The sequence below is a fragment of the Triturus cristatus genome, chromosome 5_1, assembly GCF_964204655.1.
Source record: "Triturus cristatus chromosome 5_1, aTriCri1.1, whole genome shotgun sequence".
Lineage (NCBI taxonomy): Eukaryota > Metazoa > Chordata > Amphibia > Caudata > Salamandridae > Triturus > Triturus cristatus.
Window position 1 is genome coordinate 291,372,901 of NC_140587.1, and position 24,125 is coordinate 291,397,025.

Sequence of the window (24,125 nt, forward strand, 5' to 3'; positions counted from 1 at the left end):
CTACAGGTGAACTCTAATACTCCTGCATCATTATGTAGCAGCGGGGCATTTAGGGTGTTTTCGGTGGACTTAAATAGATTTTCGAAATAACTAACCCACTGAGCAGGTGCAACATGATTAGCCGGAATCATAGCCTGCGGGTTCCTACCCCATTATAAGAGATGCCAAAAATGCCACATATTTCTGCCCTCACAAGCCTCATATAGCTCGCGCCAGCGAGATTCGTCCCAGTTTAACTTTGCTGACCTTTGAGCAGATTTATATGCAGCTCTACAGCTCCTGATCTTTATCGGGTCCCTTGACTTAATTGCTAGGATTAATGCTTTACGTGACTCTCTACAACCTACATCAAACCACGAATTTTCCCTCTGACGAGTGGGTTTAACAGTAGCTGGGACACTTTTGATGAAAACATTTTTAAGGGCTGTAAATAGTTCACTGTGAATGTCCGGAATGAGATTAATGATCTCTTCCTTGGCGTCATAGCAGGACAACTTAAACATAGCAACATTAACCAATTCCCTAATAGCAGCCCGAGCAGATGGATCAGGGGCAATCTTAGGCCAACGGACCCTTCTCATGTCATTTGACAGGGTAGCTTGCACCTGCAGAGTGCATACATCATCATTACTACATCCTGAAAAACTACTATCGGTTAGGGTCAGCATCAGGGGGTTATGATCACTCTCTAACCTATCCGTCACCACCATGTCAATGACATCTACCCACAACTCACAATTAACCAGAATGTAGTCAATTCTGCTCTTACTTCTGCCATTATCAAAGGTTGATTTTCCTCCCCTATCCGAGGTTGTTCTTCCATTAACAGCCCGCAACCCCATTTCCAAACAAAGCCCCTTCAGAAATAGTGCTACTTGTGTCCATTTGCTAATAGGGTTTAGTTCTAATTGGGGAATACCCCACACAGAGTCCTCAGCTTCGGAAAGATACCCATCGTCAGACCCCAAAGATTCGAAACAAGTGTTGAAGTCACCTGCCACCAACCTGTGACCAGCTCTAGGTGTGTTACGAAGTAATAGATCCAATACAAAAGCAGAGGGGGGACATTTACCACCGGGAACTCCCCTAAGATAGGTGTTAAATATATGAATATTAAGGCCCTTAGGAGAGGAGACCTGTATGGCCAATATGTCGGGGCTGTCCGTTGGGACTTCCCTAACTTCAATACCCTCGCATTGACGTACCCAGATTGACAGACCACCCACCGGTCTACCTCTAATACCCCTAACAGCTGGTTTAAAATAATTAACATACCCTACACGATAAATCGGATCCACTGCCCATGTTTCCTGGAAACACCAAATATCAACCTGATCTACAAACGCCACCCAATCAGGAGAGGCCAGTTTAGAGTGGAGACCGGCTATGTTCCAGGAGGAAAATGATAGGCTGTTACTCAGATTTGGCGGGTTCGTTAACTGTGTCTCCATAGAGGGGTCAGTAATGGAACAAACGGGAAGTAAGCTTGTAAGTACAGGGGTAACAGATGAAACAGGTTCGATAGCTTGTGCCAGGGGTTGCAAGGGAGCAGGTGGCTCCCGACAGGCACACAATGAGTTCCCTTTTAAAACAGGCCATGACATCACAGAGCTATCCCCCTGTCAATCGTTATCCTCCAGGGTGGAAAGAGCAGCAAAACGATTTTTTAACCTAATTTGTTGGGGGCCAGGTTGTGGGACACAATGGGGGGGCTCGTTGCAGCATAAGGGTCGTTGCCCTTACAGGCCTGTAAAAATAACCTAGGGGCAGAATCAGAATCTCATCTTGGGAGGAAGCATGGTGTATTGCCTGCTCCAAGATACGTTCTACCAATAGGGGGGACCTAAAGCTTAATACGACACAATCACCTCTCAGGGCCTTTTGGACATGGCCAACCCAGGACACCCGCCTGACCATTTTAAATTCATCAAATAATGGTTGAGTCGCCCCAAACTTTCTGCCTAGGAAATACAAAGCTTTGTTTTTTAGATTAGACCAATGCTCACTAGACCCCACCGCCAGTTGGGGAACTTTACCTAGAATGATAGTATAGGGAGTGGCTTCTGGGGGGAGGTGAAGGCTCCTTGAATGTGCCGATGCCACTGAGTTAAGTGACACAGGCCTTATCAATTCATCCATAGGCTGGGGATCGATCAACGAACTTCTTGCTACATTATGGGCGGACGGGGGTCTAGTAGATGGAGCCCTAGGTGCTAATAAGACCAGGGGGTTACTAGTGTGGGTTCCTGTAGTGTTTTGACCAATGGTAGACCTTGCACTGGTACTGCTAACCTCTTCCTCATTATTCTGTGCTGGTGTTATTACAGCTAGAGTCTGAAGTTTCATCAGATTAACTTCGATGTGATTAAGTCTAGTTACCACAGTATCGAGTTTAGCCAAAACAGGTTGTATGAGTATCGCTAGTTGGTCCCTCAATATGGAGCTTAAGCTATCAAGACTCTGTTGGCCTAAACATTGCGTATTATTTATGCATGATGGGGCGATGATTGGAGTTGGGGGCTGCCCGTCCAAGGGACCTGTGGCAACTTGAGGGATGGGGGGTTTATTTTTAACCCTGCTTTTCCTCTTTTTACATGGAGGTTCTCTGACTTTAGGACCTGCTGCTCTAAAATTCGCACGAGTAGTTACCATTACTGGTGTAGATGGTGGGCTAGAGAGGAGAGGTGTATCAATGTGACCAAAACATTAGGACGCGTTTGCTAAACCCCCCAATGTACAAGAGTCCGGACGTGTTTCCAATAAGGGGTCATTAACAGCTGTAGGGAAAGTGCAAGGCAAAGCTGTAGAGGGATCCAATGACAGCCTACGTTCCACAGCTAGGATTTTATCAGTTATTTCTAGTTCAACCCTTGTAAGATAATCATCAAGTGTGCCCGCCATCCTTCCCTCAGCCTTCCTTCTACTCATATTAGAAGTTAACTACACAACAAACAGCCCACCAAAAAACCCCACAAACAAGGACTAAGTGCTACAATAGGTCCCTAGCACGATCTCTTACTGAACACCAAGAGGGTAGGCCCAGCCCAGCCACTAACGGCCACTGACGGGCAAGGACGGGCCTGCCCTTGGCCCGGGTTTCGCCCGGGCGCTGCCCGCGCGCCTCCCGCGCTGCGGAAGCTCCCGGCGGCTTTTGTGAGACACCGGCGCGCTGAGATGACGTCAAGCGCTGCGCCGGTGTCAGGAGGTGCTGGGAGATGAAGTTCTGAACAGCCGTTCCCCTCACGGCAACGGAGAAGGATGCAGGGAGCAAGATTCCCCCACGAGGAAAGCCGTTCCCCTCACGGCGGGTAAGTGGAATCACAAAGTCATACACCACTCAGCTCATTCGGCGCGTCCCGCCACATTCGGCGCGTGAATGTATAAGTGCAGAACTATGAGGAAGTGCTGCAGCATCACACAGTAACCTCTTTAACTGCAGTGTGCTGTAGTACTTCCGAAGCACAGGGATGCAACATATGTACATAAATATGTTGCAAATCTATGCTTCTCTCTGCACAGGCACTTAAACTGCAGCCATATGGTGACACAGGCACCCTTGCACCATGGTTTAAGGATATCTGTGTCATGTGGTGTTTGTTTTTGTGCAGGAAGACACACTTTCCTGCACAAAAACAATCAGTAAAGGCATTTTTCTCCTTCAATGTATGCTGATCATTTTAGCATGCATTGAAGGTTAGAAAATGAGGAGAAATTAAAACAATTCTCCTTGTTGTGCTTTGCTACACCAATTGGAGAATGGTGCAGCATTTACACACATGTCCAGATTTATTATTTTTGATAAATCTGGAGAGGTGTCTTCTTTTATGAGTATTCTGTGCAATCACGCACAACAACACTTATAGAACACCCTTTCAATGCAAAGTAGTGTGTATGATGAGGTCGTATTTACATTGAGAAAAAAAAGGTACACAGAGTGCCTTTTCCTGTATTTGTAAATATAAAAGAGTGTCTTGTGCTATAACTATGTTACAAAAAGTAACATATTTCTGTTTGGAAAATTACTTGTGAATGATAGGAGGTAAGCACCAATGTTTGTGTGCAAAGATGCTCAAAGAAGAATGATTGAAATTATTGCAGTCCTTCAATACGTATAATGGGAAATATTATGAACCACTCAAATCTGTTTTTTTGGAGGTCATATGATATCCTATGACAGAGAGATTCCAAAACTACATAGGTATAAACAGGGTGTTTTGAAAAACGGATAAAAAGTTTGTACCTTCTTGCAGATGTGCCCACTGTCCATATTAATACTTAGTTAAACTTACCTTCACAGTATTAGAAATAAAAAATGGTACACATTTTTTTCAGGTTTTTTTTTGTAATGTAAATTGTGGTAAATTGCTTATTTTAGAATTAGGATCTGTGAAATAAAAGCAAAAATAGTTATAACATGTAATAATAATTTTTTAACAACACAACATAATTTAAACAAAATCATTTGTTTGCCTTTTTTGCTGTTCTCAGAATATATTGAATTTCACTAGAAATAATGATTTCAATCGTACTCATCACATAACAGCGGGCAAAAAAAAACAATCAAAAAAATTGTTTAAAAAAACCCAACATGCTATTCTCAGTAAAATACCACAAAATACAAATCACACATATATGAAATGCTTATTGCTAAGAAAATGTGATAAATTTAATTTATAAAAACTGTAAATGTTGACGCTTTAAAATAGTCACCGAGTCAATGAGTAAGAAAAAGTCCATAATTCAAACATATACCTTTCCTTGAGGCCAAATGTTTTTTATGTAAATTGTCCAATGGTAATCCTAATAAATTATAATAATAAATTCCTCAGAGAGTGAATTCTCTTCCTAAAACTTTGGCTTTAAAAATATTAGGTAGGAATTTGGTAATTCACTAGGCAAACGTTGTTTGAAAACCAACTGGGCATCATTACAAAGTGTCCAGCCTTTGTCACATTTTAGATAGGCAGTGTAATGTCCAGATGTTGTGGAAGGACAATCATGGATAATTATTGCAATGGCTACAAAAGTCCTTCCTGATATTGATAGTTGTGTTGCTACAAATTGCTTTATTAAAGTATCCAATTTTCTTCCATCAGCTGTACAACGTTGCATCATTAAAATTATATATTGTCCATATTTTTTTTTAAATAATGTGGATAACATTTCTGATTTACATTGGCTAAACTCCATATTTTGATTTGCACCTTTAAACTAATTTATTGAAAGACACTAATTTACAGTCCGGTAATGTTAAATATAGAAATCTTTCAGTGTCTACATTAGTGCTAGATGTATACATGCAATTTTCACAATGATGTTCCCATTTATAACAAAGGCCAACAATATTTTTCTATTTCTACACCTTCATTTTTAAAAATGGTAAGCATATACATTAAAAATTCCTGAGCATCTTGTTGGATATTTTGCGTAAATTGTGTAGAACCAGAACACACATCCAAAAGATTACGAACATCTGAAACAGTTTGTATTTTACTTGTATCTGTTGTCAATTTTTCAGAAACAGAATGCAACAAGGAACAAAATCTTTTTTGCCGATTCTGAGTAATTTGTTCTTGCAAACCTTCAAAATAAAAAACAACATTGACCACTACATTACCATAGCAGTTGACACCTGAACTATTTTCAAACTGATAACCAACAATCTCTTCAATAGTGTCCTTTTTCTTTTTACTTGCTATCACAACATTATCTTGTTCTTATCCCTTCTCTACACCTTCAGTACAGATATTCTCAAACCTTCTTTTTCAACCAACCACACGCTTTTCAAATACAGGATATTGACCTAAATTGGGAGCATACACCCTTCTTAACCTATTATACTCTTTTACACAGTTTGCATCTGCAGTAACCTTTGTGTCAACAAAATCAATCAAAAACAAACCAGATAATGTTCTGACTCGCGACAAAGCAACATATGCCATACCCTCTTGAAACACAGTAGATCCAATGTTCAACCATGCACTGTCTACACTTAATCCTTGAGATTTATGAATAGTCACTGCGTATGCCAGAGAAAATGGAAATTGTTTCCTACGGACATATAAATCTTTAACAAGCAAAAAACTAACTGAACAACAACCAATTTCTTTAACTTCTTCAATCTCATCAAATTTAATTTTTAAAACTTCTATTCCTTCTTTTTTCTGACAATTAACAAAATCCACCACTTTCCCCATTGCTCCATTAACTAAACCTTTTTCTACATCCAAATGACGCCTTAAAATTACCCGACAGTGTACACATGCATATAGAGTCTTTTCTAAACCAGCCGTTTTAGATATCTTTTTTTCTAAAGAATCCAGTTTTGTTTTCAATTTTCCCGTCAAAATAATAGTGATTCCTTCATGCTCTATTTTATCGATGGCTTCCATATAGAACATAGAATATAGAACACTCGCGCAGTGTTGGCATTAAGCAGATCACTGATTTATTTTCTGCAATTTTCTGCAACTTTCTCAGGAGCAACATTTTCATTTGGAAACAAATTGGAAAGTAATCGACTCTGCAAAGCTTGTTTGCCATGTCCTGTCCAATTCTTATATCTTTTTTTTTTTTGTTAAACTTTTTATTAGAAACCGTTGATACACAATAAAATACAGACAAGGGCCTACAACCACCAGGGCCGGCCGCTATAGAGCCCGAGGGCCCGCAGTGCAACGCCACACATTCAAATGATCCAGAGGCAAAGCTCCCGGCAGTTCGTGAGCACATGTAACAGGCCGTGGCCATAGGCCAGGAGCATTCGGAATAAACAGTTTCATTTTTTATTAAATATAAAACACACTCAAGGCAATGAGAGTCTGAAATAGCAGCGTGCTCTTCCCAGGAGGGGGAATAACGTACAGTGTCCAAAGCAGGTCTTGTCTGGAAGCGGTAGAGGGGGGCAACGGGAGAACAAAGCATGGAACACATCTCACACCATCCCCAATTCTTACATCTTGAAGAATACTTCCATATTCAGCATCATTTGCCTGTCGCATATTTTTCGTCAGTTCTTTGTATTCAAAATATGTCCAAATGTTCACGTTTCCAACACTACCGAGAGACTTTCTGGTATCTTCATGCGCAAATGTTTTAAATACCAGTTGTCCTTTTACTGGAGTCAGTTGCAGTAGATCTCCAAAAACGATGACGTGTTTTCCTCCAAATAACATATCATACTCTGTTTTAAGAATTTGCTGCATTCTTAAATGCACAAAGGCAAGCATCAAGTTTGAGACCATGCTTACCTCATCAATAATGAGAAGTTTCATTTTCTTCAGGACTCTTGAAACTTCACAACAAGCTTCTCCAGATAGCTTGTGGTATTCCAATTTGTTCTCATGCTCTACTGGTAGCATTAGTAAACGATGTAAAGTAATTCCTTCAATGTTATGTGCTACGAACCCAGTTGGAGCAGTGACAACACAAGACAAATGCGACTCAGTTGTTCTCTGCAGATAACTTGTAATTACTTTAATTAAGAAACTTTTTCCTGTTCCAGATTGACCACTCACATACATTTGGATTGGTTGAAATCATGTACATGAGCACCCTTTCTTTTCATGAAGTAATCCATGCTCAATCTGTTCTTTCACTTGCTAATATATTTGTTTCTGTTCAACATTTAGTTGTTCTTCCAAGTTTCCTAACTGCATTACATCTTCTTGAGCTTGATGCATTGCTGTTTCCACATCATTCATGGCAATTGCTGCTTCATTTTCAACAATTGGTTGTCCTAGTGGATCTCGACTCAGTGCAGCAGAACTTTGACTGCCTTGAGAACTGTCTCTAGCAATCTCAGCTGCAATTGTAGCTTCTTGATCAATTTCATCATTCAACATTTTCACATAATTTGCAAAAGCACTGCATTGTATGCTATCTTTACAAGCATTAAATGAATCTTCATAGCTCTGAAAATCTCCAAGTAATTCCAGTTCTGAACACCATGGTTTGAACAGTTGAAAAGGGCTAAATAGTAAAATTCCCTTTTATCAGCAGTGTCGCAACTCAGTTTCCTGTGATTAATTTAATTTCCTTTCCTTTGTTTCACCAAACATCCTTCGGAACCAATCGCTGCATATTTTCCATCATTGATGATCTCTGTAGTATTCCGTTTAAAAGTGTAGTTTTGCAGCATTTCATAGAGACACATGTTCTCAAGATGATGACTTCTGTTTGGGTAATATGTGTCCAACATATTCGTTTTCAAAATATCTGTACTTTCTGGTTCTTTTTCTGCTAAATATTCAATTTCTTGAACAGATTTCAGTACCCGATTTCGCATTGCTGCAAGACCTAGACTCACCCAAATGATTCTTCTACTTTTGGAGTATAGACTTGCAGATGATAACCGATCTGAGCATTCATATGCTCCAATTTCATGCGATAACATCTTCAAACTGAAACTGTATAATTTCTTACTTAGAGTCTTCTCGTGAGAAATCTCTTCCCACATTTCTTTCAATTCCTTCTTTTCTGATTTAGTAATGTAGGACGTTACATAGCGAGCAACGGTAATGGAATTGTCCCCAACATACTGAATATCCATGTTATCGTTCCACATGGATAAAATAACTGGATTGTAGTCATTTATGTATTTTGACTCTTCGCTTCTTCTTAAGTTGTAGGTATTTTTCGGAGACTTTCTTGTGATGGTATGTCGTATAGCTGACATAAAACTGTTCACTCTTCCTTTGGATAATACAGGACGTGGAAATCCAAAACGACATTTGGTATAGAACTTATCCTTAGACTTGTACTTTCGTCGATAGTATTTTCCACATCTATGGCTTTGGAATCGTAAGACTTGTTGTTTTAAGTTTTTATCTTCTCTGCTATAGGGTACAGCACATGTGGCATAATCTTCAATGAAAGACAAAACAGTAGCATCTGAATCTGTTCCAAATTTGGGGGTGTCCTTGATCCATAACAACATATGTATATGAGAAGCACCTCTTGCTTGATACTCCTTTCTCCAAAAGAAATCCACAACTTCTCCAAGAGGAGGATTCTTTTTATTGCAGATGGAAGACATCATAGCTTCAAATCTATGATTGAAATATCTGCATACATTAAAAGGATCCAAAGAGCACAATTCTCCAGGTGTCTTGTATTCAATATTTTTTATATTGGAATTTGCCTCTCGAAGTAAATCATCCCAAGCATACTCGGCACAGCTTAGTGTAACGAACCATGTAGGAGTTCCTAAGTTCCGTAGCATACATTTCAGTTCTCCATGACGACGGTACCAATATTCATTAGTCCCACGCTGACATGCCATCAGATTAATCAACTAAGATTCTAAATGATCATCTCTCTGATGCACTTTATCCATAAAATCCTTTGCAGTTACATTTTGCAAATGCATTCCAGTTTTTAAAATGTGATTTACTGCATATGAAAGTCCAGACAAGTCACTTTCAAACAGAAGATGAAACATATAAGGGATACATTGTCGAAATCTTGGACCTTCTGCATATAATCTTGTTGTCCGATATTCAGATGCAGGAATCTGCACAGGACGTTCATCATATCGTCCACCTTTTCCTGTTGGAAACAACTGCGGGAAACAACGAGCTTCCAAGCTCTCTTCCCATACATTCATGGGACTTCCTCTTGCTTTTTTCATTTAGAACAACTCAATCATATTCCCCATCACCTCTTTGGAATGAAGTGGATGTACACTGTAATGTTCATAGATTTCTTCACATCTGGACATGTCCACTTTTTCAATTTGTCCACCCAGGTGTCGATTCCGATCCGGTAAAAATAATTTGCGTACGACCCTCATCCGTATTTTTTTACGTACGAGTCGCACAAGTACCGTACAAACTGGTAAGTACGATTGTGACGTGAAAAATAACTACGAATAGTGTTGGGAAAAGTCTACGAGCGTGCGTCGGAAAGTGACCACGTCCGAATATCGTCCAGAAAAGTGTACGAAAGTGATCTGGACAGTTTAACTTACAAATCGTAAAACACAAGTCCGAGCGCGCAAGTACGATCCCGACCGCCCGTCCAATTACACAATCGCACGGAAAAAGGCCCGTACGGAGCCAACGCTGACGCTATCATGTACACAGGTAAACTCATGCCCGTGTACGAGCCGTACAGCCCCCCCCAATACGTCTGCACCGTACACCACCCTGTCCGCACTGTACCCTCAGCCCCCCCACCGCATTTACTTGCCGCACACCAACACCGAACCCCAGTACCCTCACACAGCATTGCGAATGTACGGATCCTACCTATGCGAAAAAGACACATACAGAACCAGGACATTGGAAAACAGCACAAGGAGGGCCAAAGCGACTCGCACAAACACACAAAACACGTCCACACGACAAAATACAACTCAATGACTGACCTGCCACATCCAAACTGGCCAACAGAGGCCCCAAACACAACCACCTCTTATAACACACCAACCAAAATTCAAACACAGCCACACCCAAAAATTGACCAATAAAAAGGGCCCACACACACAAACCATGAGCCCTTGCAACAGACCTACTGCGGACAGAGCTCACACACAAACCACCCCACAGAACTCATACCTTTGCAACACCGCCACACACACACACATTCATACCCACACACCACACCAAGCCCACAGACAAGAATCCAAAGTTCACTACGGCGGAGCTGGAGCTCCTCGTCAACGAAGTCATCAGAGTCGAGCCACAGCTGTTTGGAACAATGGTCAGACAGACCAGCATAGCTGAAAAATCTGCCATGTGGCAGAGGATCGTCGACAAGGTGAATGCTGTTGCGCCCGTTCGAAGGACCAGGCATGAATGCCAAGCCAGGTGGTACGATCTGCGCAGGGCGGTCAAGAGGAAGATGAATGAAGAACATGCCCAGACCAACATCACTGGAGGTGGGCCGCCCCGCAGACCCGTACACTACCATGCCTGGGAGGAGAAGGTGATGGCCATGCTACCGCCGGTGGGATTACACGGAGTGGAAGGAGTCGCAGAGCCTGGTGAGTACACAAACAACTCAAGTAACATGGGGGGAATGGCATCCACATCCCAACAACAACAAATGCACGCACCCACCCCCAAGCACTCACCACACACAACCACACTCAATAACCACGCCCATGCCACAAACGTCACCATTCACCCTTCACAAATCAAGGCAAGGCCATGTCCAAGGCTACAACAACCACAAACACAAGACAGGATGTCCGGGAGGCCGGGAGGGTGGGCCTCACACAACACATCGTGAAAATGAGAAGCAGACACCAATGTCCCAGCCCATATGGCATAGGGACATACCCATGCACAATGCACAGGGACTGGCAAACTACTAACAAGGTCGCTGACACTGGGCCCTGCTGTATGCAGCACAAGGCCCTCCTGGGACCATTGTACACTCAAACACCAAATCCACAAGCACAGCCATCTAGCACAGGAACTCACACACACTGTCATGCCAGCATACACCATGAGGGGACACACACATCACCTGGGAGACACAATGACGACTCACACAACACACCACAGCATGCCCCGGTCACACCCCCCCCCCCACAAGCACACACCCCCGGGGCAGGCAACGGATACACCCACTCCCACAATGGACATGTGACACAACAAGACCAATCTGGAGCCAAGTAAGCATCAGAGCCAGGAGGGCAACTAGAGCCAATTTCCGGGGGGGGCAGAAAAAGATTTGGGGGGGGGCTAAATCAACCAGCCATAGGCAGAGTGGCTGTAAGAAGGGGTGAAAACACAACAAAACCCTCATTTACGAGTAAATGGTCTACCATACACCTGTGAAGTACTCGGGTCGGGCTGCAATTAGACGGACGCCAGCCCGCGAGGCTGTCTCAGCCGGGCTAACACACATGACGGGGGGGCAGAGGCCTGGTGAGCCAATGGGTGTTGCGCGCCTGATCAGAGCCAACTATCTACAGGCCACACACTCAGGAGAACATCCCAATCTGTCCCCCGCAACATACCCATCCCCAAGTGGACACTGAGAGGAATGCCAGGGACATCCAACTACCTGGGGGAACTGTGTCAACTTGAATATGTATGAAACATGGATGTGGCATGAAACAGCATTAACATTGTCTCTCTCTCACACACAGGGCGACGTCGACGATCTCCCCAACACTGGGGGGAAGAATCACAGTCCCAGGCACCGCGTGAAGACGATCCCACCGGCAGCGACGACTCTCACCACTCCATGGATGACCCCGACCAACCTAGACCCTCTGGTGTACAAGCACCTGCAGCACCTGCGTCAGGTACATCTGTGCCAACCACCACCCCCATTCCCGCCACATCCCAGGACACATCCAGGATCCCTGCTCGCACTGAACAACACAGCCAGTCTGACCAGGAGGGACAATGTTCTGCGGGCACCCAGGAGGAGGCAGACAACCCTGCTGATGCCATCCCTCAGGGGTCCCGTAGACCCGATGTGCCCACAACGGCAGGCCAGGCACGTGTGGGCAGGTGTGGTGGGAGTGGAGGCAGGCGGAGGCGCGAACCTGACCCGCCAGCTCAGGACCCCGGTATGGCACACATACGCAACATCCTGGACTCATACCGGCGTGACACCAGAGGCATCGACCAGGTCGTGTCCAGACTTTCCGGGATGCAGGGGACCCTCGATGAGATAAAGAACCTGCAGGTCGAGCATCATGCCAGTCACCAACAACACCAAGGACGGATGGAGGCAAGACTGGCTGAGCTCCTGGCGGTGCACAGGGACGTGAGCCAATCACTCCGTCAGATCGCCCAAAGTCTGGCAAACCCTCCCTGTGCCACCAGGCGTAGACCAGCACCAGACACACGGAGGGAGGAGGAGGAGGAGGATTCATCTGACGGAGCGTCCCTAACATCGTCAAGGCCTGCATCTGAGGGTCCCCGGAGGAAAGTGGGTCGTCCACGTAAAAGACCGTGAGAGTCAGCGGACCATCCCCATCTCCCAGGTCACCTGGCCTGGCACCTGGCCCTCTGGCGCGACAGCAGCACCTCACCCAATGACATTCTCTGCCACATGGACTTGCTGGTCCCAGTCTGACCAATGATGACCAACACTGTGGTCTGGACTCTGATGACTTCCAATGCCAAGGATGCCATCTCCCCCAGTGAACTTTGGATTCTATTCCCTCCCGGTAGAGCACCTTAGCACATGTACCAAAAGACTCACCCCACCAAAAATAAATTCACATTGTACTGCACAGGAGATGTTGCTGTCAGTTTGCCTTATTCTATGACATATGTGTGTGGAAATGTCTAACTATGCCTGAGTGTTGAACCAACTCCAGCCATCCATCCCCTGGGAACAGAGTGTGGTACAGGACACACATGGGTCACAAGTATCATTCAATGTAGGCATGGAGCACAACACTCACCTGTGATGGCCTCTGGCTGCTGAGGGGGGGCTTGCTAAACTGTGCAGAAAGATCTATTTGGGAGATCATCATCAAGGCGTAGAGGCCATGGCCCATGTGGAGGTACCCGGGGAGGGAGTCCCAGGTATTTGTGGCCAGGTGGGAGAACTATGTCCTGTATGCTGGAGTACGGTGGATGTGAAGAACGGTGGCCAGGGCAAGGTTGGATGCAGGGAGATGGACCAACGGGATCTAGGATGACAGACGTACAAGGTTGGTGTGGGGTCGGGTTTGTGGACTGCCTCCTGAGTGTGGGTGGGGTGTGCGGAGGATATCCTGCAGCAGACAGTGATCCATTGCAGCCATCTTTGGTAGACGGTGAGGTGGCTGGGCGCAGGGTGTAGAAGCTCAGGTGTGCAGATGCCCCCTGGAAGTGGACCAGTGTCCTTGGAGTTTGGATGTACTTGCTCCGTAGAGGGAGGGCAGTATATGAGATGGTTGTCTTCATGGACCTGGGGGATGGTCTGTCGTAACTTGGAGTGGATCTATCTGTGGATCATGTGCAGGATGCAGAGGGCGTTGCAGCATGGGGTACAGATGCTGTGGACTAGCATGGCAAATGTGACCGAGCCAAACATGATGCACAACATCTTGTGATTGTGGCCACTGGGTGCCTGTGCAGGGCCTGCAGCAGCAGGCGCCATCTCCCTGCAAAATGGCCCATCTTGCACACAAAGACTAGGATGTCAGAAGGACAACTGCAACAGGCGCGTGTGTAAAGTGAGGAGTGTCCAGTGTCACATGGCACACCCAGAGACAATGCATACACAATCCCCAAATAACCATTACACCGGATCAGGAAACTGAAGGCCGACCTGCGCACTGGAGACACACCCTCAGCAACTGGTGATGGCTCATTGTGTGGTTGACCTCGCTAAAAAACATACACGACCATGTACTACATGCCCAATAGGGAGCCCAATCCATGTACAACTGCATGCATGTCGCTAAACTACACATGGACTCCTATGCATTATCTACAACAAGTATGCCAGAGATGCCGCATGCCAAGTGGCAAGAGACCAGCTTTGACAGAGACGAGGCACCTTGGAGTATGACAAACACCTTTATTACTCAGCCTCACACTAATGGAGTTGCATCCATTGGAACAGAATCACAGGTCATTCGGCTGTACATGTGTGACCCACACTGGACACCCCCTGCAACACACAGATGTGGTAAATCCTACTGAGCTGGCACACAAGTGAAGGGGTTGAGCCTCACACCCCTTGCTGCACACGGAGAGTCTACAATTCCACATTGAGCCTCATATGGGGATGTCACACACCATGTCCAGCATGACCATCCCGTATGTTCCTGAGGGACGTTAGACACACATTGATGCCTTACTCAAAATCCACAATCCATGACAGATGACTGTCAGGAAGGGTGACTGTCAATTCATGGGAGCCATGCAACGCGTCACGTGGCCCATGGTGAGTCGACATGTATGCATGGTCACACAACATGCACAGGAGCAGTCCCCACATATCACAAACACGTACCACCCACAAAACGCCTTGCTGCACTCCTTACCCAAAAAGACTTTTCACCATCTCTGTGCATGTAACTCTGATCCAGCACACGTTGCAAAAATCATGAGGAATAGCAGGAGTGCAATGATGACATGAGCAGACGACAGCCGCAGGAACCTGGGGAGGCCAGACACACAACAAGTCAGCGAGGAGCTAGTAATCCGCAGACATGTACATGCACTCTACAGGATTGATGTTGTCACCATGGAAAAAATGATTTTTGTGTTCCTGCACAAATATGGGGAATGACATTAGCACTTGTATGACACATCAAAACACACCTCCAAGTCACTTGGCACACAGTCAGCTCGACACACACATTGCAACACATGCCACACAAGGCACTAAGCGTGCACACTCAGACAGGGACTCACCATCATGAGAAGAAGTTGCGGATCAGCTGACTCCGGATGTCCTCATCCTCATCCTCACTTGCCCCGTGCCCAAGCCCTTCATCCTCCACGGGTGGATGATCTTGCTCATCAGGATCCAGGATGAGTGGCATGGCCTTCTTCACAGCCATATTGTGCAGCATGCAGCATGCAGCACACAAGGAAGATTTTGCAGACCTTCACGGGGCATATGGGAGTGCGCCGCCGGTCTTGTGGAGGCACCGGAATCTGTTCTTCAGGAGTCCAAACGTCCTCTCAATCACGCGCCTCGTCTGCCCATGGGTGTCGTTGTACCGGTGTTCTGCGGCTGTTCTGGGGTTGCGGAGACGCGTCATCAGCCATGGCATGTTAGGATAGCCAGCGTCCCGTACATGGACTAACAGATTATACCCACCAACAAGACATGCACGTTCGTCGCGCAGCTGCAGCATCATTTCAGGCACCCTGCTACGTCTCATGATGTAGGCATTGTGTGCTGATCCTGGAAAACGTGAACAGCCATGGGATATCATCATGTTAGCAAGACATACCACAAGGGCATTGATGGAGTGGTAATGCTTGCGGTTACGGAAGGCTACCTCCTGTGCGTGTGGTGGCACCAAAGCCACATGTGTCCCATCAATGGCCCCAATGACATGGGGCATCCCTCCCAGGGCATAGAACTCACCCTTGACACCTGTCAACTGCTCACGAGTTGGAAAGGTAATAAATTCATCCAGGTGTACCAACATGGCCTCTAACACTTCATGCAGGACACGGCTGAACATGGTCTGGGACATGCCCCCTACATCAGCTATGGTCAATTGAAACGTACCCGTGGCAAAGAAATGTAGGGCTGCCATCACCTTCATCTTGGGTGTCAGTGCAGTAGGATACCTGTGTAGCGGTTGGAGGTGTGGCTCGAGCCTTGTGGTCAAGTCGTCAATCAACGGTTGGGAGAAGCGGTAGTGGCGTATACAGTCACGTTCCCTCATGGCAGCCAAGTCTGGCATTGGTCGGGGGAGAGGCGGAGCCCTGCATAAATTTGGAAGGAATAACGAAGATTGAGTACAGCACTACACCACTGACAATGGACTGAGCACATGTTCAACAGCTACTACACATATGCTACATACAGAGTCTGTACTGTGCAATGCATCCAGGACACGTATGCCAGCCAGGTAACACCCCTAACAACAGTCAGCTACACACGTGGGTGCGCACGGTCAACATGACATGACATGGAACTTGCTGTGGGCCAGTGTAAGTGAAGAGGCTGACGCATTACAGGAGTGACAGACATCCACATATGTGCATAAGAAGGATGTATTATCACACAGACCGGTTGCGGGACACTAGAGGCACAGGTCGCATGTCCTTGAAACAGGACAGTCCACACACCTTGCCATGAAGGGGTACATGTTAGGTATGATGACACATACATTGAGACTACGCAGATATGTCCTTGTCTCGCAAGTCCATGTGCGATGCATACATACACCTGTTATGTCTGATTCCACATGTGGCCTGGTGTGCGTAATAGTGTGCCATGCCCATCAACACGCACACACATGTTGGATGCAGCAAATGCAGATGCATGTCACGGAACTGATACAGCTAGCTCATGGGAACACATGACACTCACATGACATAGTCACTAAGTGCAACACCGGTAGTTACATGTGAGGTGTCATCATCCGTGTCCCTGGCATCGGGGGACAGTTGCGGGTGTAGGTGACTGTGCCATGCCAGTGATGCAGTGCTCGACTGTCCCCAGTGAGTAGCTCCTCTGTATCGATTTAGAAAAAGTAATTTGCTGTTGTGTCATGCTCCCCATTGTTTCCCAGTGGCATGGTGGGTAAACCAACTGTGTGGTGCAGGGCCTACATATGTTTGTAGTATTGTAGATGTCACTCATGTTGCCGTTAATGCTATGCGCTGTGTCCTATGTAGATTGGACTCATGTGTCATATGTATACAGGTGTCTGGTCATTTCCTGTCTCTTCACCTTGGCCACAGCATCGTCGGGGGAAACTGAGGGAGACACTGGCATGGACGTGGGGGAGGTAGACAGCACCAGGGCCCACAGTGCTAGGGAGTCTGGCGCAGCAAATGGCACGGAGGCCGAGGGGAGTCAGGCGGAGGACCTGTCCAGTCCCAACACCGACTATGACGCTGACGGGTCCGAGGCTGAGCTCCCAGAGGGGGCGGAGGCTGCTCCCAGAGCTGAAAGCAGCACCCCATCCCTCGCCGCACCCTCCATTCTCATAACCGCCCTCCCAGTTGCTAAGGGCCCTTGTGTCCGTGCTAGGCGACAACAGGCGCGTGAGAGACGGCAAGGTGGTGTATTTAGGAGGTGAAGGGTGCACTTCCACTCCGGATCATTCTGTGGTGTGTAGGCACATTCAATTGCATGGTGCTTGTTACATGCACGCTCATGATGTAGCTTGTATTCTGATAGGGATTTGTGTGCCAGTCATGACCCCGTCTTGTGCGCTGCTTGCTAACGGTAATTATGTGCTATTCAATGCTGAAGCTTGCTGTGGGATGCTTCCGGCAATTTCTGACATCGTGACTGTATCACTACGAGTGGTTTTCTGTCATTTCGACCTTTTCCCACCCCCGCATGGCCGGCTGGATGTATCCATCTGGCCTTCTATGACAACCTTGAAAGCGGAGTTCAACAAGATGAGCAGTATAAGGGCTCCATTGTCTCAAAAACAAGTCGTGTTGACTTCATCCCGAGAAACATTTGGCCTTCACGTACATCACACGCGCACAGAGGTGCAAGCGCTTTTTCACACTGTTCTCCCACTACATATTTTGGACTCGGATTCAGACTACCTTTCATGCCTCGTCAACAGGTGGCCTGGCTGTTTTTTTCTACATTGTGGGCTCCGGCCTCGTGACCTCCTTCCAAACTCTGTTTGGTGTGATCCCCGCATTTCCTCATTTGATTTTGGTAAACGTCTTCGGAGGTGTCCCTTTGCTTCTCGCCCTCGTAGCTGGGGTGCCATAATTGATCTGCGTACTACGCTGTGGCTTCACAACTTGCGTTACAAGACAGCATGCACCGGCTGCTCCATCTTTGGAACATGATGCTTGAATTATACGGCACTCTGCCGCTGGCGACCTTAAGCAGTGCCTATGGATTGTCCTTCCGGTTTCCCTTCTTTACCTGCGTGCAACCTGTCTTTCATTGCCTAGATTGTCCATTCGAATGGGCTCTGGATTTGTGCCGGTCTAACTTGGTGCCTCCTGACTCGGATTTTGATTGACTGATGAGCCCCATAGTGGCTCATGAGTTGGACTGTTCTGGCGTCAGTGTCATGGCCTGCGCTGCTGCACATGGAGTCCTAGGGAATTGGGACATCGGAACAGCAGCAAATGATTTCTTATCCAGAAGTTATCTTGATGTCCCCACCTGTTGTCCACAAATAGTGCTGGATGGCCCGATTGTTGAGGAACACGTGTGTTCCTTCCCCTTCCTGAACTGGATGGCAGACAATTTTTCAGAACGTGCAGATGATTTCCTCTTGGAAGCTGTTGCAACTTATAGTGCCTATGCCTTGATGGATTGACTTTAGCCCTGCTCATTTCATGGTGCATCCGTCGATGTGATATTTTTCTCCCCTTTTACATGGTTAATTGCCCTTCAACATCGTTCATGATTGACATTTATTTTCTGACTTTTTCGCTTCCCTTCTATGGACTTCCAGTTCATGCCCTTGGTTCCGTTCTATCACACTTGTACTCTGCGTTCTCGAATTTGCGCCCCTAGTGGTTAGTGGTACGGACAAGGGGGGGTGTAATGACGATTCCTATCTCCCTATGTACAATGCTAAGTTGGCACCACAGCGTTAGTTGTCAGTAAGCCATCTTACCACTTTTTCTGCTTTTGCACGCGACACTGTGGTTGCGTTTTATTACTCTTGAAAAGCCTACTCGAGTTTACTTCACATGAGGACTGTCTGTTTATTGACATCCTTCACAGTGAGCAGCGATCTTGTACTGTGCATTGTGTACACACACAGTCAGGGTGACTAGACGGTGCATGTTGTTGTATGCAGGTTGATCGTCGCACTAGTTAGCCATTACATGCACGCAGCTGCAGATACCTGATAGACGAGTGCTTGCCACATTGCAGTGCAGCACGTTTTCGTTTCATTGTGATGGAGGACTTTTGCAGGAGATGGGACTAGATGATCCTGTGATGTGATCCACTGAGCTGATCTGTACGGTGGGGGGTCCCCCGTTCTAGCTCAGGGACCTGCTATTAGTCGAATGATACTACTATTAGTTTACTGGCGACAGGAAGGTTGCTGTTTCCACTGTCTGTTTCTTATGATTGCTCCTTTCAATGTCTATGATATTGCAACAATGCTGATGTTTCTGGCCCTAACCATTTGTCTGCTTATGTTGGCCACAGTCCTGCATCTGAGGACGCGAGGTTCATTGAATGTATTCATTAAACTTTACCCTGTCTGTGTCTATTCTGTTGTGGACTGATCTGTGAATCATGACGAACAGGTATGTCTGATTCCCACCATTCCTGAGGATGTTGTAAGTCGCTTGATCTGGCTTGTCTATACATTGGGACCGCCGGGCCCAACCTCGGTTATCGAATGGGACACTTAGCTAGTCGGATGTGGGGTTCTGAGGGGAGTTTGTGGTACGCCAAACATGTCTCCTTCGTGCCAGGCACCGCACCCCCTGTGATGGGGTCATCCGTCCCTGCACCCACGACACCTATCCGTGCCCCTCCTGTCCCTGCGGTGCCTGGTTCTTCCCCCCACATGATGCCCCCCCTTCTGTGGATGATATGGTACAGTGTACTGTGCAGGCGAGCTGGGGAGACGCGTCCCTACGTGTTCCCCCCCGGGACTTCGCATCTGGTGTGGCCTATGGGCTTGTGGAATGGTGTACTGTGGCTACTTTTCTTCGAGATGCTGAATGTGGTTGTTATTTTATCATTTGCACACTATTTCTATTCTGGTATTGCTGCTGGTGCTGCTGCTCCCTGAGTTGGGGTGGTGATGATGTGTTGGGTGTCTGGTAAATGTTGTTGTGTCCTGGTCATGAGGTGGACCGTGGTATCTGCATGCCGTCACAAGGTGTCTGCATATATTCGTAGGTCATGTTAGCTCTTACTGCATGGTGACATTGTCCCAAGGTGTGTTCCTCCCTCTGTGGCACCGGTCATCTTCCCTGCAGGGTGTTTCCCAATTGTTGTGCTGAGCTGTGTCAACATTGCCTCGGTGTGTGACACATCCCTTCGACTTTGGCCATGCATGCTGTGCAATGTCTCCACCTGCATCGTTTGTGGCATCCTTGGTGGGCACTGTACTTGTGTATGGCGTATATTGACATGACTTCATGTGGACATTTTCCCTTTTCCGCACTTTGCATGTGTGTACTCCCTGCCTCACACAAATGTGTTACATGTTCTGCAGGGTATTTGGGCACCTGCTTGACAATTGTGGGCATTGTCTCTGTGTGTACTCCACCCTTTCACTTCCATGGGGGTCAACGACTTGTTGGCTGCCCCGGCACCTGTACATTCCTATCATTCGTGGAATGGGGGTGACAGTGTGTGTTCCCTTTGGCTCGCATTGTTTAGTGGTGTTTGACATGAGGGTGCAGTCTTGTGGCATGATCTCAGTGTGTGTATTCTGCTGCCTCTGCCAGGGGTGGGTATGCATGTGTAATTTGTCCTCACACCCACATGTGGTGTGTCATGCAGTGGGGGTGGGACGAACATCCTCCTGGGAGTGGGACACTGCTGTCAGTGATGTGTTGTTATGGCACTATCATCATTGTCCTAAGTTAGGGATACGTACATTCACCCATGGAGCTGTGGTCATCTGATACTGATGTACACCCCCCCATGTCTCTGTCCAGTGCTGGGGGTCCTCGGCACCCACCCCTCATATGTCTGGGCACTGCTGGGAGTGATAGGCACCCACCCCTCATATGTCAGGGCAATGCTGGGAGTGATGGGCACCCACCCCTCATATGTCTGGGCACTGCTGGGACGTGGGTACAGGCCGTACAGGCGTAGTTGCTGTGACGTAGGGGTGGGCATGGTATGTGCCGTACCCATGCGCTGATTGCCTGGGTGGGGCCCATACCCCTAGGGCACACCAACTTTGGGGGTGCGGCCCATACCCATGCCTTTGGGACGTGGGTAGAGGCCGTACCGGCGTAGTTGCTGTGACGCAGGGGTGGGCGTGGTATGTGTCGTACCCACGCGCTGATCGACTGGGTGGGGCCCGTACCCCTAGGGCACACCAACTTTGGGGGTGCGGCCCGTACCCATGCCTTTGGGACGTGGGTACAGGCCGTACCGGCGTAGTTGCTGTGACGTAGGGGTGGGAGTGGTATGTGCCGTACCACCATTGTGGTGGTGACGGGTACGCGTCCACGTCCACTTCCGTTGTGGCGGGACGTGGGATTGGTGGACACGCCCCCCGACGTGACCAGTCCATGGTGGCAATTGCTGTGCATGATGTTGTAGTTATTTGTGGGGTGTGGGTTATGATTCCTGGCCCTTGCACACACACACACCCACCTTTGCCCCTGGGGGTTGTTCTGACCTTCTGCGGCGTCTGCGTCGGTTTCTGTATATGAGGTGGTAGGCTATGAGGGCCGGGATGACGCGTAGGTTCGGGTCCATCGCTGTCCCTGGCGTGCCGGGGCTCCTTGTACGCGGCGTCCTCAGTTTCCCAGCAGTTTTTGGCTCCCGTAAAACCTGCTGCGTGCGGAGTGACGTCGGCATGAATCGTACTTGCTGGTCCGTGAAATTCTGCCTGACTCCGTCCGGACATCGCATGTGCGCCGTCCCGAAAGAGATTTGTATGTGAAAATTTTGACGGTCGGTGTTTTTTCCGACTCGCGTGGTAATGGTATTTCTGTGCAAATCGTACTTGCGAGTTTGTAAGGTGTTTTTCCCGGGTAGCAGTCGGACGGAAAAAACGCTCCGTCCGACCATTCGTACCCGGGTTTAACAGGATCGTAATCGACACCCTAATGTTTCAGTATCTTCTGCTAAATCTATTTCTTCTTCTCCTACAAACACATTTTTATAGTACTCATTATTTTTATCAGATACAATGATGCCTTTTGCACTCTTCTAACATCCACTAACTCTTGCCAGATTTTCTTATTCTTAGTAGGAACACCATTAACTAGAATGACTAGTGGTCCATTTTCTGCATGGTCTACACCAATAGTTTCAATGTTTTTCTTTAAATCTAACGGTAAATACACAACTCTTCCTTTCAATCCTCTTTGTAACTCTGATGGAGGCAATTTACCTGTTTTAGGCTCCATATGAACAATAGCCTGAAACGGGTGCACACATTGAATGAGAATAGACTCATAGGTATTTAAATCTATCAGCTCTGGAGAAATGGCAACCAACTCTAGATTATTATGAACAGCTCTAGCAGGCATTTTATTCTCATCTAATTTGTTATAACAATATTTGCAAATACACTGCTCAGATCCCAAATCAAAACAATCCTCTACCAACAAATAAGTTGCAAATTCCTTCCACTTATCATTATTTTCTGTTTTACTTTTTAAATACAGATTGACACTCCTAGTCTGATTTTTATAGTGAGTTCGCCGACAACAAATACAAGAAACATTTGGTCTTTCACCTGAAATTACCTTAAGCTTTGTGATTTGATCTTCAAATTTGTTTGTAATCATGGGTTCTACATTGTCTTCAAGATTTTGTTCTACTAATGTGTCAGTTTCTGCACTCTCTTGCTGAAGACCAAAGTAACAAAACTCAATATCATCACAAACCTTCTTCACATCTGATACTGACCCACGCAAAAGAGCACTGTTCAACTCATTTAACTTTAGTGCTGGACTTTTTGCATAATACAATCTTCTCACTAACTTCCGCATTTGAGTATGATGTACTGCCAACATCCTGAAATGGTGAAAAACACTTTCAAACTTTCCTAGAACGACAAGTCAGAGAATGACCTGGCAAACCAGTATTTTTTCTCACTCTGCAAGGGTCTAGTCCTTGCAACACCTTAATCTTTTGTTTAACACTTTTTTTACTATATGCTCGTAAGAAACTACATAATTTATCAATAGATTCTTGTCGTATACTAAAAAATACTACTGCAATCCCAAGTGTACACAGGGTGTTTAGGACGTCTCCCTAGAACTTCATCAGCTATCACTTCTTCTGCATTTTTTATAACCATTTTCTCTTTGTCAATTGTACAACCAGTTTTTAACCTCATAACCTCGACCACTGGTGTCAACTGCATGCAATCAATTCTGTTTAATACTAAAATTAATAGTTTCCTTTTTACTTCAAAAGCCTTTTCAACAATGGTTTCAATATGCTTCTTCTTTTTATAAAATAGAGCTCTCTTTTTATATTTCTTCACATCTTTCAGCAAATTATGTACTACTCTCTTGTAAAATATTTTTTTGCGTATTTTTTTATACTGATTTTGCCTTCTTTTACCATACTTCGTCTCCTTTGAGTGTCCATTTGCTTTTTTGCTTTTCCTATTATTTTGAATATTTTTTCTAGTTGAAGCATTCTCAGAGGTTTCAGCATTCTGTAAATTCTGTATGGTCCTACAAACATTTTTTTATAAATTGCTTTGTGATCTTACCAGACGATTTTTTCTTTTTAGCCACATTATATTATTCATTCAATACTTGTGGTTGATTTTTCTTCACGTAACTGTCCTTTTTCTGTTCTTTTCTTTTTCTTACTTTTTCGGCATGATAAACAGTATCTGTAAAAATAATCACAAATAA